The 20,002-nt window shown below is 41.7% G+C and overlaps 1 long non-coding RNA gene across 1 annotated transcript; it reads right to left on the reverse strand.

Annotated features, from left to right (window-relative positions):
- Positions 1 to 1,064: 1,064 nt before the first annotated feature.
- Positions 1,065 to 13,825, reverse strand: LOC115099484. The gene is made up of 4 exons (XR_003858797.1): positions 13,709 to 13,825; positions 6,084 to 6,272; positions 3,600 to 3,715; positions 1,065 to 1,200 (listed from the first exon to the last, which is right to left on the reverse strand). It is a non-coding gene; the product is annotated as an uncharacterized LOC115099484 (long non-coding RNA).
- Between the last annotated feature and the right edge of the window lie 6,177 nt (positions 13,826 to 20,002).

The following is a 20,002-nucleotide window of genomic DNA, read 5'->3' on the forward strand; positions in this document are numbered from 1 at the left end:
CATGGGGGGAGGGGAGGAGTGAGGGTCAGGCAGCTGAGCTCCCCCCCCCCCCCCCTGTCTGTGAAGCCAGCAAGCCTCTCACTACGTAATGCAGGCAGGGAGGGAGCTGTCTCAGCCCTCACTGTGAGGGTGAGGGCTGAGACAGCTCCCTCCCTGCCTGCATTACGTAGGGGGGGGGGAGCTCAGCTGCCTGACCCTCACTCCTCCCCTCCCTCCATGTCCCTGCCACTGAACTGAATAGTGTACTGTCACTGTGAGGGTGAGGGCTGAGACAGCTCCCTCCCTCCCTGTCTCAGCCCTCACCCTCACAGTGACAGTACACTATTCAGTTCAGTGGCAGGGACATGGGGGGAGGGGAGGAGTGAGGGTCAGGCAGCTGAGCTTCCCCCCCCCCCCTGTCTGTGAAGCCAGCAAGCCTCTCACTACGTAATGCAGGCAGGGAGGGAGCTGTCTCAGCCCTCACTGTGAGGGTGAGGGCTGAGACAGCTCCCTCCCTGCATGAGAGGCTTGCTGGCTTCACAGACAGGGGGGGGGGGAGCTCAGCTGCCTGACCCTCACTCCTCCCCTCCCCCCATGTCCCTGCCACTGAACTGAATAGTGTACTGTCACTGTGAGGGTGAGGGCTGAGACAGCTCCCTCCCTCCCTGTCTCAGCCCTCACCCTCACAGTGACAGTACACTATTCAGTTCAGTGGCAGGGACATGGAGGGAGGGGAGGAGTGAGGGTCAGGCAGCTGAGCTCCCCCCCCCCTGTCTGTGAAGCCAGCCAGCCTCTCATGCAGAGAGGGAGCTGTCTGACACTGACAATCTCTGTTAAACTTTTTTTTCACTAAATTAGCATAAAATTAAATGAAGTACTTTTGTGTGTTAAACTTTTAATTTCCCCTAATGTAAGTAACTTCATTTAATATTATTTTTATATTATTTTATGCTACTTCACCGAAAAAAAGTGCATTAACTATTTAACTTAACCAACTAAGTAACTACTAGTAAAGTAATACTGTATAAAAACTAAAACAAAATCTTATATATTTATTATATTATACACTTACAGTGGTAGAGTTGATGATATAATGTGGTGAAGAATGAATCAACGATAACGTTGTGTCTGTTGATTAGGTGTACTGTACTACTGCTGCTCACTGCTCAGTGCTCAGCTCACTGCGTGCTGCTCAGCTCACTCAGCTAGCTCTGTCAGAGACTGCACGTAGTAAGAAAATAATTATTAGTGCGTGTATTTTAAGCAAAATGGCCTCCCGGGACCTCACAGAGCATGCTCAAGGTAGTGCGCACTAATCCGCGTTAGTGCGCACTAGCCAGCGGTAGTGCGCACTACCTACGGATGATTTAAAATACTGGTTCTACATTCCCATTGCCTGTTTTCCAGGTGGTGCGAACCAGTGGGAGCAGGGAACCGTACATTTAGCTAACGAACTCCTTAAAAATTGATACGTTTTACTTAAAAGTTGCAATTTTTGGCCGTGCGCACTAACTTTAGGTAGTGCACACTAACGGTAACATTGAGCGCACTAACCCCGTTAGTGCGCACTAACTACGGATGATTTAAAATACTGGTTCTACATTCCCATTGCCTGTTTTCCAGGTGGTGCGAACCAGTGGGAGCTGGGAACCGTACATTTAGCTAACGAACTCCTTAAAAATTGATACGTTTTACTTAAAAGTTGCAATTTTTGGCAGTGCGCACTAACTTTAGGTAGTGCGCACTAACGGTAACATTGAGCGCACTAACCCCGTTAGTGCGCACTAACTCCGTTCGTAAAAAAACCCAAAACACACGCGAAAAACTAAATTTTTAAACGACTCGGTCGACCGAAGCCAGACCCGATACCTAAACACGAAGCACATCTCTAATAATCTCCCCCTTTGTACGACGCCTTGTCCACTACGCAAACTTTGTCAAGGAAAGTATGGAGCTGCATAATTACCATGCGTGGCCACCCGCCTGGACCCGGAGCCAGCACCAACGCACGATGTGCTCTCTCCAACTTTATGCAGCCCTCAGTTGCTGGCAGCCCCAATATCTCCAGCAGTATCTTTCAAAGAGTGCACTGAGCCTTCCTCGCTATCCGGGAGGCCTATCAGGTGAATGTTTCTACTCAGTTGTCTCATAAGACACCGCTCCAGAAAATACACCTTGCGTTTGGCCTCTGTCAACGATAACTCAAGGTCCTCCACCCGAGTTTCTACTGACTCAAGCCTCAAGGAGTTTTCCTGCTTGGATGCCACAAGCTCAGCAACTTTTTCCACCATTACTGCCAGCTCCCAATTGATGTTTGCGGTAAGTTTTGTAGGAAAAGAATCAGTTTCTGCAATTGCTTCAGAGTTTCAGCTGGTATAGCTAGTGCAGGCCACTCATCATTTGAAGCCTGTTCCTCGGACTGCTGCCATTCAGTGACTTTAAACCAGATTTTTGTGATTTGCCTGCCTTATCAGCCCCCACATATCTGGCAGCGATTTAGAGGGCATGTCTTTAGACATGTTTTAGTCCCGATAACAATAAAGAGTGCTTAGGATGACACAAGATTCTGCACTGGGGATTCAGGAGCACCAGCCACAAGCGTCCTCACCCTTCCGCACAGCATGTGTTCTATGGCTCAAATTAGATTTATCCTCACCAGTTCAAGTCCATTGTAAAAGGGATTTTCTTTAAGGTACACATGGTGCGCTGCCATTACTAAACATGGAAGATTTTTGGACTGTAGTATAGGCATGCTACCTCTAACAGAAGGCACGGGGATTACTACCCTTGACCAATTAGCTTACCTGATTTTGATGCAACTGCAGCATCACTCTCTGTTTCGGGGGAAGGGGGGGGGGTTCAAATGATAGCCAACTCTAGGCTCTGAATTTTACAGTCCAGGATACTGATACACAGATATTAGGGAAAAAGCGCAGGACTGCTTCTACAGCCAAGTCCAAAAGCAAAGCATGTTCAAGCAACAGCAGTGTACAATTATCAAGAAGGCTGCTCACCCCATAAAAATGTTGCTAGCAGTAATTTTGTTATGGGTTTGACAGTTGATTAGTTTTGATTGTTTATAATACTACCCTTAACAGAAGGCTTAGGAGTATCCTGCACAGAGCGGCAGTTGTAACCATAAGAAACTTGCTGGGCAGACTGGATGGACTATTTGGTCTTTTTGTGCCATCATTACTGTTACTATGTATTATATTGTGTTATTTGCCAAATGTATGAAAATTTTTCAGAATTAGTAAATATTCAGTTTAATTTTCAAAGGAGTTATATCCTTTTTCAAGCTTCAGCTTCTTTGTTCTGTCAAACCTTTCTTGAATGTATTAGATTTCCAGCTCGTGACCCAAGCTTTCATTTTATCACCTCTCAACTACTGTAATTCTCTCCATTTGGACTTGCTTAAGTCCTTGCTGAAGGCGTTAACAATTAATACAAAATTCTGCATATCTGCTGATTACTGGTCTTCCATTATGCCCCATCTTACTCCCATGCTTATGACTCTCCACTGGCTTCTAGTCTGTTGGCATGTGAAATTAAAAATCACCACACTCGTCTAGTCCATTAATGGGCTTTTACCTCAACGTTTCCCTGCACCGATTACTTACCAACTGGCTCGCCCATTATAATCTGCATCTCAACAGCTGCTCAGGATACCATCTCAAAAAAACAATAAGACTGAAGGAATCTCAGGACCAGTTGTTTCAGCTCTGGAATGAGCGCCCTGAATTTTTAAAAAAGGAACGTGATTACATGTGTTTTAGAAAAATTCTACCTGTTTTCTGCAGCATTTAATAGTGTTGATGCAGGGCTAGCATCCCAAAGAGAGAGGTAGGGCAGCAGGATCTCTTAGTATAACCAGCTCTCTTTAGTGACGCTTTAATGTCTGTATTTTAATTATTGTGGTGTCGTCCTTTTGGGTTACTCATTTTATGTATGTTCTCTTGTAACCTGTTGAGTTTTGTAAATAAGCGGGATATAGACGCTTATAAATAAATACTATCAAAGCAATTTTCAAAAGCCATTTAGCAGTGTTAAGTGCACTTAAAACAAGTGAAACCTATTTACAATTCAATAGCATATATTGTAGCAATTTTCAAAATTCCACTTACATGTGTACAGTGCATTTACAGCTGTAAAACCCAGTTTTAAGTGTGTAAATGCTTTTGAAAATCAGGCCTATTGTACAGAATTTTAATTTTTTTTCACAGAATTTTACATTTTATTGCACAAAATTGCCCTGTTAATAGGAAATGTAACATTATAAGCTCAATGCATATGATAAACAGTTCAAGAATCCATGTAATCAGTTCTTATGTCTTCATTTATATTTGATACACATTACTTTCTTTGGTTACAAGAATCTTACAGGTCACAGAACTGTAATTAGTTATATTAGAAACTATGAAATAGAGTATTTGTTTTTTCATCGTGAGATGAAAACTGGAGAAATCTAAGTACGTCTCTTGATTGGTGGGTTTACAGGAAATAGATTAAACTAAATTTCTGGCCCACTAAAGTAATGGAAATATCAAGGAAAGCTACAGAATACTGATCTACCGACAAATCTACTATTACTATCACTTAACATTTCTATAGCGCTACACAACATACGCAGTGCTGTATAAACCTGTGTAAAAAGGTAATATTTTATGGACTTATGTTACCCCTAGGATATACAAATACATGACACAAATACATGATTACTGATTGTGGTCCAAGATTGTCAAGTACTAATTTGTTAGTTTTTTTACTTATTGGTTTGAAGGTTATTTTCCTTTGTGAAAATAATTATTTGAATTTGTTTTTGTAAATATTTTATTAATTTTGGATTAATAAATATTTTGTAGTAAAGTATTTCTTATATTTGTACCCCAAGATGATTTATAATTTAGTGCTGCATGTAATTTGATTTTTGGATCACCACAGTTTTTTTGTCTATTCATGAAGTAAAATACATGAAGAAGGGCTGACCCATGCTTCAGGCTATAGTGCTGTGTGCTGCAGGGGATCTGTCAAGTTTGTCAGGTCTGGGTATACCATGAGAATGGATGAGAAAAAGACAAAACAAAATACATTTTCAACTACGTGCATGTATATATAATATATAGATATAAATATATGACCCTTGTCTGTTTCAATATATTGTGCTATGTTTTTAACATGAGAAAAGTTCTAGCATTCGAAGGTCCAAGGGTATGTATAGAAGATACTGTGTAAAGGAAGGACCTTCCCACAAAGGGGATGAGTTTTGGATGTGGTATAAGAGAAGGCTCCATTGAGTTATAGGGAGGAGTTTGGAGTCTAATCTGGGAATTGTTGAAGGGAGTTCTGCAGAAGAGTCTTGGGAAGTTAAGGGCTTGTTTGTTAATGTTTGTACTAATCTGCTGGAGGAATAAGAAATTGCCATGCTGGGTCAGACCCAAGAGTCCATCAAGCCCAGCATCCTGCTTCCAACAGAGGCCAAACCAGGCCACAAGAACCTGGCAATTACCCAAACAACAAGAAGATCCCATGCTACTGATGCAATTAATAGCAGTGGCTATTCCCTAAGTAAACTTGATTAATAGCAGTTAATGGACTTCTCCTCCAAGAACGTATCCAAACCTTTTTTGAACCCAGCTACACTAACTGCAGTAACCAAAGCCTCTGGCAACAAATTCCAGAGCTTAATTGTGGCGCTGAGTGAAGAAGAATTTTCTCTGATTAGTCTTAAATGTGCTTCTTGCTAACTTCATGGAATGCCCCCCTAGTCATTGGAAGCTCACACCAGTGCCAACTAGGAAGAAAAGGATCACATCCATTGGGGACTCCATCAGCCTGGGGAAGCCTGCAGCCAGAATGCTGTGTGAAAGTTAAGCGGGTTTTATTCCAATTTCCACTGAAACTTGAAGAGACTTAGAGGTTGCAGGAGAATCCTCATATCTAAGAAGATATATTTCAAACAAATATGCTCGGCGGCATATATGTGTGTATATAGCTGTGCATAGTTTTATCTTAGTAGTTTTATAACCCATGCATATGATATACTTATATATAATGAAATTTGGCATAAAGGACCATCATATTAAGCACTACCGGCATATACACACCTTTGTTGCTTTACATATAATCATTTTTTAAAGATTTTTTATGCAAATAAAATATCACTTTTCTCAAATCTGAGGCTGACACGTTTTCTTTTAAGTAGCAGCCGTAACAAACTCCATCAGTCCCAACACCTGCCATGTTTCAAGTAAGAAACTCTGCCTCAGGGGATGGTGTTGCTAGTTTCCAAGGAACTGAAATAAGAAAAAAAAAGATATCAAGACAGAACACTAGCACACAGCTCACTGAGCAGCAGTGCATATATACCTTCCTTTTAAACTGCATTATGTTCACAGGTTCAAACCTGACCCCAGGAAGAGCTCTATCTTATATTGACCTGTAATAAATCACTGATTGGCTCATATGTTTCCTAATATGACATCATTAGTTACTATGTGAACCAAGCACAGTTTCAAAAACGTTTTTTGATTGGTGCTTAAAATCACAGAATGACATCATCAGTCACTAGGCAGAATCAAACCAATGAATACCAGTCAATCTCTGCATTTAGTCTGTGGGGAAATACAGACTTAGCCATGTAAATTCAGAATTGCTCTCTTAAATTAAGTTTGTAGTCCAAAAACAAATTGCAGCTAGAGCCTACCACCTGTTCTATAATCCACCAATGTAAATCCGAAAAAGAATGAGATTTCTCCAAACAATGATGAACTATGGGTACTTGTAGCTTTTTTGTAGCTAGGCAGCTTTTATGTTCTAATAATCAAGTCTTGACCATCCGGTGAGTATGTCCAATATATAACATGTCACAAGGGCAATGAATAGAATATATTATATTTTTAGATGTACAGCTTGTGTGACCTTTCAGATAAAATATCTGCTTTAAATTTGGATTTTGTCAGGATGTCATAGAGCTAGTCATAGCACATACTGTACATTGACCACAAGGAGCATGTCCCAAAGGCAATGGGGAAGAATTCAAGACTGTAGCTATATAATAATTAGATTTTACCAAAATATCCCTCAGACATTTACCTCTGGTATAAGCAAAAATAGGAAACTCCTGAAAAATAGAATGTAATTGTAAAACATGCCAGTGCTTTCGAAGGATAGCTGTCAATCCTTGTGCTTTATTGGAAAATGGAATAGTACAGACAAGATTTATTTTTATTATCTTTATCAATCTGTTGGTTGAGCAACCAGTATCTATGGCATTCAGCGCCCTCTTAAAGGCTGGTCTTAAGACATGCATAGGGTAACCACGTTGTACGAAACAGTGGCAGAGAATATTAGTGTGTTTAATATAATCTTCTTTTGTAGAAAAATTCTGCGTAGATGTAAAAATTGGACAACAGGTAGATTAGATCGACAAGGGTATGGATGAAATCTGTCAAAGCTTAAAAAGTTATTTATTTATTTGTTTTTTGTATACCGGCATTCAACTAAAGTCATCACATCGGTTTACATATAACAAAAATTAGAGAGGTTACATTGTAATAGAAAGTAAAACAGAAAATAATAAAACAGAGAAGGAGAAATAAAAAGAGAGATAAGTAAGTTAGAATTAGGTGTTAATTCTTCTTATCATGTTATAAATGCTTTTTGAAAAAAACATGTTTTTAGATTCTTTTTAAAAGTTTGTGAGGATGATTCAAGTCTCAGATCAGTTGGAAAGGTATTCCATAAGAGTGGTCAATCAGTAGGTTTTCTGACTAATGATGTCTGTAATTTATCTTTTTGTTTAATAATCAGAATGTCCAGAAATGGTAAGCATTCTGCATGAAAGGACATAGTAAATTGTAAATGTGAATCAAGGGAATTGAGCCAAGTTAAAAAAAAACAAAACAAAAAAAAAAACAGGTTAGCTGATCTGTAGATGACTGCCATAAGAAAAAAATGCCATCAATGTATCTTGACCATCCTATAATATCTTCTTTATAAAAAAGCAAAAGGGTATAGGAATTGTTCAAATTTGGCAACATACAAGTTAGCCATACTAGGGACCATGGTAGCCCCCATGGCTATTCCATGTTTTTGTAAATAAAATGATTTATTGAAAAGAAAATAAGAACAAAAGAAATTGCCATGCTGGGTCAGACCAAGGGTCCATCAAGCCCAGCATCCTGTTTCGAACAGAGGCCAAACCAGGCCACAAGAACCTGGCAATTACCCAAATTTTTAGACAAATCTGTGCCAACTGCATTACCCACATTTTTAGACAAAGAAATCTGTGCCAACTGCATTATGAAAGAAGTAGGAATGTGATGGGGTCTTGGTCTGTCTTCCAAAATATTTTCAATAATTGTCAGTGACTCTTCTTGAGGTATGTTCGTATAAAGTGACTGAATGTCAAGAGAAACCAGGAGACAAGACGAAAAATCTAAATGAAGGGAATCCAATTTGGATAACATGGGTAGTGCTTTGATGTAAGATGGAGCAGATTGCATAGCATCATGTAAGAAAAAAATCAACAAAAGAGACTAAACAGAAGAGACAATAGGTCATCCTGGAGGATGTTGAAAATCTTTATGAATTTTTGGAATAGTGTAGAAAGCCGGGATTTTTGGAGATTTTTGATTCAAAAAAAGTCTTTTCCCCGCTAGTTAAGAAATCTTGGCTTACCACTTTTTCTAAAGTAATAGCAATAAGATTCTGAATTTCATGTGACGAGTCAATATCCAGTTTTGTATAATATTTTTCAACGGATTGCTGACGGAGGGCTTCTGATTCATACTGCATAGAATTTAGCAAAACAGTTCCACTATCTTTATCTGCTGGTTTTATGATAAGTGATGTTTCACAAGCTAATTGTTGAACAGCATTCCATTCAGATTTGGACATATTAAAAGTGTAAGAAATCATTTTTTGATTCCAACAAATTAAGATTAAAATTGCACCAAACTAGAAATTGTTATTTGTAACCTACAAATGCACATTAAGGTTAAGTTCTTTCCATCTAATATGCTCCCTACAGACAAACTTAATGTACACACATAGTTTATTGAAGTGAATTGTTACCGCACTATGGGGGTCATTTTTCAAAATGCGATAAGGCGTTTTTGCATGCGTTAAGGGCTTATCGCATGCGAAAGGCCCTTACCGCATGCGAAAACGGGTTTACCGCATGCGATTGCACCATACGATATGGTGCGATGCAAATTCCGAAAATAGGAGGAGTTAGGGGCGGAGAGTGGGCTGGGTTAGCCTGTCTGCGAAGAGCTATCGCACAGCCGTAACGCCGATTTTAACTACACCTCTTTCGATTGCGTTAGCTGCCGTGACCATGCGGTAAGGTTTCATCGCCATTTGCGATGTCTCCCGTAAGTCTGATTTCAGCTGAATTGACAGCTTCAGAGCCGGGGGGGGGGGGAGGGAGAGAGAGATTGGCTATAATATCATGGCCCATAGGCAGGTATTTGTATCCCTATGGTAGGCCCACCTAGTAAGTCGAGGTGGGGGTTAGGTAAGAGTGTAGGGGGTTAGGGGCCACTTTGACATTCTACGTGACACCTACGAACAGAACAGTGGTCTCTTGTGAAGATTTGCTGGCCTTCGGAGTGAGGAAACTCACTCCAAGATGAGATTTGGGCAAGGTTCTCTCAACCTAGCTTGATGGACTACAATCATGCTAGGTTGAGAGAACCTTGCCCAAATCTCATCTTGGAGTGAGTTGCCTCACTCCGAAGGCCAGCAAATCTTCACAAGCAATGCTTTCCTATTGCCATTACTTTCTTTCTTTCAATATCATTTCTCATGTTATACTCTTTGGGCTGAATTTTCAAAATGTTTCACGTGTAAAAATTAACATATATGCATGTAAGTCACATCTATTCGTGTATTCTGTATTTTATAAAAAAATACATGATTTTCACTTTCATGTGCATAAGAAAGGGGCAGTCTAATAGTGTCCATAGGGTCTAATAGGCCAACACTTAATATGCATATGTTGCTATTTTAAAAGACACACACATACATTTGCCAACTTACTTGCAGATTTTTACTCCTGCTAATAATCTGTCATGATATTAAATGTTTATTGTTTAGTAAGGACTGGATGGGAGGTCTGTGTGAACTGGAGAGAGATCTGGCTGAAGAACAAGGGAACATTTCTTCTTTCCCCCCCCCCCCCCACCTTCTCCTCCCTTCCCCTATCTAACCCACCCCCAGCCTTACCTAAATCCCCCACCTTTATTTTTTTATTTACGCCTGCCTCTGGGCAGGCGTAGATTGCGCGCACCGGCCAAGTGCCGGCGCACGATCCCCCAGCACAGTCACTGTGCCGAAGGCCTCGGTCCCACCCCCGGACCTCCCCGCCCACTCCCTGCCCCTTTTTTTCAAGCCCCGGGACATACGTGCGTCCCGGGGCTTGTGCGCATCCCAGGCCTATGCAAAATAGGCTCGGCGCGCGCAGGAGCGGGTTTTAAAAGTTTACATGCGTATCCCTTTTAAAATCCGTCCCTAAGTGCAAAAGCCATCCTCATTAAGGCTATCTTTACACTGATATTGTTATGTTATCATCTCAAACATGGACTTTAACATGACCTCAAGAATTGAAATTATCAACACAGAAATGAGATGTCCGAGAATAGCATTACAAGTTTACTTATTCTATGGTCCCATTGAGCAAACTCAAAGCGTGGAACAAAAAATAAATATAATGAAAAGTTTATACCCTATTTAGCACTTTATAAAACCCAGGATAAAAAATACAAAATATTACACTTATGAAGAAAAATAAATAATTATACAATAACTATGCCATAGCTAAAGAACACAGCCTTATATTTTATGCATGTTTTTTGGTCAGTGGCTGTTAATTTATGAATGAACAGGGTATACTTGTTTAAATAAAATACAGATCATATAAAAAGAAATTAAATAAAATTATGAATTAAATAAAATCTATAAAATTATAAAATCAAGAAAACAAAAAAGATGTCACCCTTTCTACTCCTGCTTAATCTCCAAACGCCTGTGTAAATAGTAAGGTTTGTAAACCTCACTTCATCTGACAAGGTATTTCAGGAAACGGGGAGGGGGGGGGGAGTGACAGCCCGAGTATGACAATAGGCATTCTCCTATGCGGGCAAACCTAGGAGAGGAAACCACAAAAAACAACAGTCTGTGATGACCTAATAAAGTGAGAAGGCGTATACAGTGCAATCAATGAATACAAATACGAAGGCCCAACTGAATGAAGAGTCTTAAAGGCTAGTCTCAAACACTTGTACTGAATTCGCCAAAAGAGAGGGAGCCAGTGTAAAGTGGACAATTCAGAGCTAAAATGCTCTCGCACCCAAAATAACTCTGGCAGTCAAATGTTCAATAAATTAAAAATGTCAAATAACTTTAACCGGAAGCCCTGCTAATAGATTATTGCAATAATCCAGATGGATCGTAATCACCATCTGAATCACTGAGGTCAGATCAGTAGCATCTTTTTAAAGATAGAATTGTTTAATAGATTTCATAAGGAAAAAAAACATTTTGGAGATTTTCATTATCACCCGAATTTTAAAAGCCCGGAGTGCATAAAATCCGGGAAATAAGCATGAAACTGCCAGACCATCCAAAAGGGGTGGGCAAGGGACAGGGGCTGGCCGGGACAGTGCCATTAGACTCTGTCTCGCGGAAACACGTACCAGCAGCTAGCCGACACGCGGAACTTACTTCATCTATTCAGATGAAGTAAGTTCCGGAAAAAAAAAAAAAGGTAGGGAAAGGGGTTTTAGGGGTCGGGAAGAAGAGGGGAAAAGGGAGGCAGAGTAGGAAGGGGTTATAGGGAAGTTCCCTCCCAGTCCACTCCTTAATTGGAGTGAACTGGAAGGGAACTGGGAATGGGCTGATTGTCGCCACGTAAAATTTTTCAAAAATCCCTCCCCCAACACGCACGACCAGTCACCTGCGAATATTAAAATCCGGCACGCATGTGCACGTAGGAATCATATTTTATAACATTCGCGTGGTGAATCCAGCTTTAAACCTGCATCCGAGACTGCTCACAGAAATGCTAGGTGATAATGCAACTCCTGCTAAAGTTAAGCAAGTTATTTGACTGCTATCATCAAGAAAGCAGCCAAACCTCATAAATTGTTTTATTTGCATTTAAACACAGATTATTCCTTAAGAATCAATCCCAGACTTCCTTTAGGCCCTTATTAATAGACGGCCAAATTTTTTAAGCCCAGCATGCGCATTTTAAAAATGGCCCAGTCACACGCATACCTCCCAATACGCGCAGAAGTGCCGGACTTGATGAAGGGGGCAAGCTGGGGGGCAGGGTCTGAGCAGGACAGTGGCATTAGGCCCTGTCCTGAGGAAGCGCGCGCCAGCAGCCGGCCGGCGCACCAAAGTTATTTCTGCTCGGAAGGAGCAGTAAGTAGTGAAACAAAACAATTTGGACTAGCTAGGGGTAGGGGTTAGGGATCAGGGAGGTAGTTAGGTGGCTAGGGAAGTATCATTGCTCTCTGCTTTAACGGCAGGGAGAAAGGAGGAAAAGTGAATTAAATATAGACAGCAAATAACTAGGACATTGAATTTTGCGATCTGGTAACTTGCTGATCTGGCTGTTACTACCCTTAACCAATAAGCCTGAAACTCTTGATGCAACTCCAACAGTACTCTCAACTCCAACATTACTCTCTGCTCCTATGGCAGAAGGTAACAGGGAATTGGACTCTAACAGCAACCAACAAGGTCCCTGTCTTTGATGGCCTGGGAAACTTGTATGGCTCAAAAGAAACTGGCATAAACTTGCTGGGCAGACTGAATGGACCGTTGGTCCTTTTCTGCCATCATTTCTATGTTTCTATGTAACCTGACCATGCTTGCCTGCCTCCTGGACCTGACTTCGTGTATTGGACCTGACTAAACCTGTCTGCTGCGTGCCCCAACTCTTGGCCTGTTTCCAGTATCTCCAGCCTGCTGCCTGTCCTGATCCTTGTGTGCCCTCGGATTCTTGCTCTCCTTACGACCCTAGAAACCCACCTAAGTCCTTCCGGTTACCAGAAGCCAAGGGCTCAACCTGTGGGGGAGGCAGCTAGTATAGGGCACATTCCCCAGCTGTCTGCACATCGATTATACCACAGCACCAAGGACCCACTTCCATGCCACATATCACACTACAGCTTCAGATCACCAGGGCAGGCTGGTAATGAAATGAACTAGTTAAATGGAGTGCTCCTGTGTAATGGGTGGGAGAAATCGATGCCCCACACCCGATAGCAATGGTGCTCAAACTGGACCTTGGCACCTCCCCCTCTCCAACCAGTCATGATTTCCCTAATGAATAATCATGAGATATATTTGCATGCATTTTCTCCATAGCCTTATCAATCCTAATAGAAAATCATGTCTCCAGGTTAGATACTGCTATCCATAAGGTCTCCAGAGTGATTGTAGATGACTGAACTGAGGTGTAAATATTGATTGGAGCTTTCAAAGTTTCAGAAATGGTTCTTGTGATGACAACAGAAACTAAACTATTCCCACCAGCAGCGCTGGACCTAGTTTGAAAAATAGAACCCTTATCCATTCCAGGTAAGGTCCTGTACCAGAACTGCAAGCCTGTCCTGCTTTAGAGACCGCACAAGCTTGCAGTAAGAGCTGAAGGAGAGAGAAAACTCAGGAGGAACAGAATCTAAAGAAATACTGGAAAAAAAAAGTCTCTAACCTTATTTGGAGAGAACATGGAGTTTTTGTGCTGGTTGGGTCCAAGTGTATGAGCACCTTACTCTTCTTCACCATGCAAGCAAAACAAACTAGCTAGGGCAGAGCGGGGATATAAGGGTGAGGTCCTTTGGTGTATTGGTGATAGCACGCTGCAAGGGCACTGCTTTTAGATATTCTGGAAGGCACCCAAGATGATGTCAGCTGCAGCTCCAGAGTCAGAATATCGCACCAGGAACAGCTTTCCTGTGCAGGCACAAGCAAGGCTTCCCTATAAGCTCTGCAAGGGCGCTGCTTTTAGATTTTCCAGGAGACATCCAAAGATAACATCAGCTGCAGCTCCAGAGTCAGAATATCGGAGCAGGAATAGCTCTCTCGTGTGGCTACCCCCATCGGGATATTCTAAAAACCTGACTGACTTGGGGGATGGGAGAGGAGAGGATGCCAAAGACTACTTTGTGTATCACTACCCTAGTGGGTATTATATTGAGAAATAGAAACCTTCTGCTTGAACATTGGTGGTCTGAATCATTTACATTTATTAAAATTTATTAGTTGCTTAACACAAAAAAGGTCTAAGCGACATACAATATAAAACATTCATAAAATCAAAATGCTGTATATAACATAGCACAATCTAGCCCTATTAATAAACTGAGACAACCCGCTCACTTTGTGCCAAGATTTGAAACATGGCACAATCCGTATGTGGCCAAAAATATCTTTACATGACAGACCAGCTGATTTATTACTGAATGATATAGAGTTCAGAGCACAAAAGCCCAAACTGACTGTGTCAGGTTTTCTGGGTAGCTAGCTGAGGTAAAATAAAACTCTGGGGGAACAGTCAGCATTTCAGAATTCCAGGCATTTATGTATAATAGTTTTTCAGGAAACTGTCTCTTCTCTCTCCCTCCAAGGATTGTTTAGATAATCAAAACATAAAGAGTTCCATATTCAGACATAGCCAGCTAAGTAAGTTAGTCAGATAAGACTTCTCCAGGTAACTTAGCTGGTATATTCAGTGGTGCAGTCATGCTGATGATTACCTGGATAAGTTTAAAATTAGCCAAATACAATAACCAGCTAATTTTACTTAGCCAGATAAGTTTGACTATCACTTCTTATCCGGCTAAGGTGGCAGGATAAGTAGCTCCTCCCAGTTACACTCCCAGAATACCTCTTATTTCATGGGCTGAATATGGCAAAACTTGACATTTAGACATATAACTTTTTTATCCTTCTAAATGGCTTTTGAATATGTACCTCACAATATTCAAAATTGAAATCCTGTCTCCTTTTGCCAGATTACTAAGCCAAAAATTCTCCAAAACGTTTTCTCTCTTCTTTAGGTCTGATAAGTAAGCAAATACAATCCATAAGCATCCCCTCCTTCACAGAACTAAGAAGTAAATACAACAAGGAAAATTCTTTAACAATTGCAGCTCAAAATAAATTAGTTAAGAAACCAGGCATGCTATTTTTCCTTTGTTTCTCTTGATTTCTGTTTTTCAAGTTTTCTGGCTTCATAGCATCAGATGTTCTACCTTCATTCAACTCCCTAATTACCTCCACCATGAAAGAAAGAAGCTCTGATTTTAGAAAGATCCTGCCGGAACAGCCAACAGCCCATAGTAGATACGAAGTGTGTGAGCCCTTAGTGCCGCGGCGCAGTTGATGCAACCTCGAAAGTGAGCCCCCAAGGCCCACGCCAGCAGCTGGCAACCACGCCCTGTATCGGGACAGTCTGGAGCTTCACCTTTACCTCCTCCACAGGTTGGGCCCTTGCATTCTGGCGGCTGGCAGGACTTAGGTGGTCCCTAGAGCAGTAGTGGTGGTTAGAGTCCAGAGACATACCAGAGACAAGGTTAACAGCAGGCTTACGGAAGTGAGAGGAGAGCCAAGGTCAAGGCAAGCAGCGAGAAAGAGTAGTTGGGTCCAGGCAGCAAGCAAATTTGACCAGGTCCAGAGCAGCAAGCCGAGGAAGACGTGGGCACACAGGAGACACTGAGAATGGGAACAAGGAAGACGGGCTAGATGAGGCTAGACTAGAAGACAAGATGAGGCTGGACGAGGCAAGGCTGGAAGAAGGAACAAGGAACAGGAACTCTGGCAAAATACACTGCAGGGAATGTAGGAGACCCGTTGCTGAGACGAGGTCTGGACATCCGAAAGACCCTTTTAAAGGCTGAAGCCTCTGACATCATCCAAGAGCGCCGTGGCCTATTTCCTGCCGCAGGCTCTTTAAGTCTGGGTGATTGGCATGTGCACACGCCTAAAGAAAGTGGGGCCAGTGCAAGGATGTCTGTGCTGCGCGAGTGAGGCCTGCTGTTGTGGTGTTTGGGGATGTTTATGCCGGCTTGCGGGGACATCCCACAAACTCGTAAATGTAACATGGTCACTTCCTCAGATTCACCTGGCTACAACTCCTGCAACCAGTGCAGTTATCAACAACTCTTCTAGTCTCTCAAGCATATGTAGTTTGTTCACTCTATCACATAGACCGGCTACACTGAATAGGGCCCTTTAGTTGGAAAGATCTACAACTTGCATGTAAAACCTTCAGCAGTTCACCCACATGCTCCACCACTTGCTCCAGATCCACCACCCAAAAACTACAGTCCAAATAAAAGTCAGATTTAATTTTTGCAACTTGATTAGCAAATATAAAAGCATGGGTGCATATATGATGATTATGCATACATACTCCATTTATGAAATACAAAACTATGCATGTGCCTCCAAACCCAACCCATATACCCTTGAAATGCCCTCTTTGTAAACACATACTTGAAAAAAAAAAAGTGGCCAATGTTTTATGTTTACAAGTTGTCTTACATAGTAAATGATACAGGCTGTCTCCCCCACCTTTGCTTTTGTTACAGTCCATAATGCTAAGTGATACTCTTCTCTCTCCAACTACTGTCATGCCATAGTGCATTATTAATAGTAATTTTACTGCTTTAGACTTCCTGAACACATATGAAATTAAAACGATATCCCAATCAAAAGCAAACATGAGTTTCAATATTTTGGCATCAGGTTGCATTTAATTTGGAAAGTCAGCCTTGTTTCTCCTGCTGGTGCCCAGGTAGGTCAGGTTTTTACTTTGCAATTTTTCTGCTAGGTCTGTGCTGATGAAAATGATATCCCCTACAACATTACTTCCTGATTTGTACCAAAGCCTAACAAAATTATGGGCCTCATTTTCCAAAGCTATTGCAGGCTTGCGCTGTTAGCGCAAGCCTGCAATAGCTAGTGAAAGTAGCACAGGCCTGCGCTACTGAAATCGGGGCGGAGTCAGCCCCGGAAGAGGAGGAGTCGGGGGCGTCATTGGGGCCGATTCCGCAAGGACGGCGAGCACATCGGAAAGGTAAGGCCTTTTTCGCTGGCTATTTCGCGCCCAATAACTACACCTTCTATGGTGTAGTTATTGGGCGCGATGCCGGCAGCGATCGCATCGCGGAAGTGCGATCGCTACCAGACTGTTCCCCCGCTTCGGCCCCCCCTCCCCCCCCGTTAGTCCGATTTTCTAAAGTATCGCAGGCCTGCGATACTTTAGAAAATGAGGCCCTATGTACAGCATAGTTACCTATCTGTGCCATTATTCTCCAGCTTGTTCGCTCAAGTAGATATTCCCATCAGGGAGTATTTATTTATGTATTTGAAATTTATTAACCACATCTCCAACTGAAAAGGGTTACCCAATGTGGTTTACAATTAAAACACACATAATAAAAAATTCACAGATCAATCAGGTAAACAAAACTAAATGATACAAATCACATATCAAGAGCTGCATTTTGGAAACCACACCGAAACGCCCTCTCTCCCCAGTCAGCAGAACCTAGAATCGCTCTGCATAGCGTTTTATCAGCCATCACTAGGGATAAGCCAGGACTTAACTTTTATACAAAAGACATAAAACTACCACCAAATCTTGATGCCATATTTTGAGAGTTTGCTATGCATATAAGCCCAAATTTTCAAAGCTCGGCACGTGCAAAAGCCGGGGGATACACACATGGCCAGGCCTTGTGCGCACCAAGCGCATTTTAGAAACGGGCCAGCCATGCGTGTATCTCCCGATACGAGCCGAAGTGCCGGGCTCCTTGAAACGGGTGGGGCAGGGGGTCTGGGTGGGGCAGGGACCGACCAGGGCAGCAGCCATTAGGCTTAATTGGAGCAGACTGGGAAGGAACTGCGCAAAGGCCTGATCGCGTCGCTGCGCATACTTTAAAAAATTCCCCTCCTGTGCGTGAGCTGCGACCCGCCCGCACATGCACGTGCCGATATTAAAATCAGGCGCGCATGTGCGCAGGTATCGTATTTTATAGCAAGCGAGCGGCGACACGCACGTGTTATAAAATCGGCACGTCCGTGTGCTCGCACCGGGACAGTTCTCCCTCTGTCATGCGGGCCCCCAGGATGCTTCTCTGCTCCGTATCACTGGAGGACTCGGTATCTTGGCTGCTGGCACTATAAACTTCTCAGTAAATAACCAAATGAACACCTCCTCTTGTTTGCAATCGAGACAGTGGATTACAGAATAGTCCCAAAACGTATTCCTCCCCGAATCTCTTTTACACCACCATAATGCAATGTAAAGTGACCGTCATACTAGGTGTCATTGAAAATGCAGTTGACATTTTTTAATCTCTGCCTTATATTTAATCATAGGTCAGTGTATGTTTTGGGGTTTTTTTTGCAAATAATAAACTAAATGACTTCAATGTTATACCACTAATACTTATTCGAAAAAAATGCCACCTTTTTTGTTTAGTTTCCTCTATGCACTTCCTAAGCCTTCTTATATGCACCTTTTAAACCCGTCAAGTGTCTGTATCGTACAAATGTCCTTCATCAGGCATTTTTCTGCAAAGAATATGTAATACATTAATACATTCTTAAAATCAACAGTTTAAAGTAATCAGTACATTGCGCTGGCGGTAAAACCTATGCTTAACATTTTACCCTTTTTTTTGTTTGTTGATGCTGCACCAGAAATGTTGTCATCTGCTGTGACTCCTCTTCCCTTTATATTAAGAATTCCATGTCAAATCATGTTTTTCACAAGAGTTATACAAAATTTTATATAACCATATATACAAAATATTTTCAGCTCTCATACAACATCATTTATTGTAATATCAAAAAAGATTTTTGTATTTTTTTACTTAGTTGTACATTAACATATAACCTTTATTCTATCAATAATACAATATGGCATCACACCCCCACCTATAACCCTACAGATACCCATACCAAAAACCTTAAAAAACATACATACATACTATATACACACATACCTCATTCATACATTTTTTTAAAAATCCCCATACTAAAACCACTAATACAAATATTGATACATCTCTTGCTGTAAATCTTCAAAACCATAGAAGTACACTGTATTTTCGATCAACCCCAATTCTGCTTCCAATGTCTTCAATCAATCTTCAATCAATTAGTGGTTTTAGTATGGGGATTTTTTAAAATGTATGAATGAGGTATGTGTGTATAGTATGTATAGTATGTGTGTATGGTATGTATGTATGTTTTTTTAAGGTTCTTGGTGTGGGTATCTGTAAGGTTATAGGATGGTGTGTGATGCCATATTGTATTATTAATAGAATAAAGGTTATATGTTAATGTACAACTATGTAAAAAAAATACAAAAATCTTTTTTGATATTACAATAAATGATGTTATATGTAAGCTGAAATTATTTTGTGTATGGTTATATAGAATTTTGTATAACTCTGGGGAGTGTAGTTCTCATTAGTATACAGAGGGGATTATTTTCTCTCAATTGTTGTTTCACAAGAAAGTGCCAGTCTACCTCAATGTTAAAACCATTAGGCTGGACTGAATTAAAATGATACATCCAAAATCGCTCCTTGTAGTTCAAAACAGATGAATGATCGCCTCCTTGAGAACTGTCTGTTGCATGTTCCGGCCGCGGCAGGCCCGCGGCCTGCCCTCTTACCCTCTGCTGCCTGCTCCACCGTCTGGCTCAGTCTCTCCTGAGGCCATGGGCCACTACCTGCGACCTCGGGCCTGTCCCATTGCTCCTGCCTCTGCTATGAGTGCCCATGTTTCTGCCTCTGCTACGGATGTCCATGCTCCTGCCTCACCTACAGGTGTCCATGTTCCGCGGCAAGCCTCCCTGTGCAGTCCGTGGGGAGACACCACCACGCCCCTCCTATTCGTTTAAAGGGGCCGCGATGGAAACCAGCCCGTGGCCCGGATGATGAAGTCACTGGGTCCCGGTATATAAGGCCGGGCCCAGCCACAGTTA

Source organism: Rhinatrema bivittatum, chromosome 9 (genome assembly GCF_901001135.1).
Source record: "Rhinatrema bivittatum chromosome 9, aRhiBiv1.1, whole genome shotgun sequence".
NCBI lineage: Eukaryota > Metazoa > Chordata > Amphibia > Gymnophiona > Rhinatrematidae > Rhinatrema > Rhinatrema bivittatum.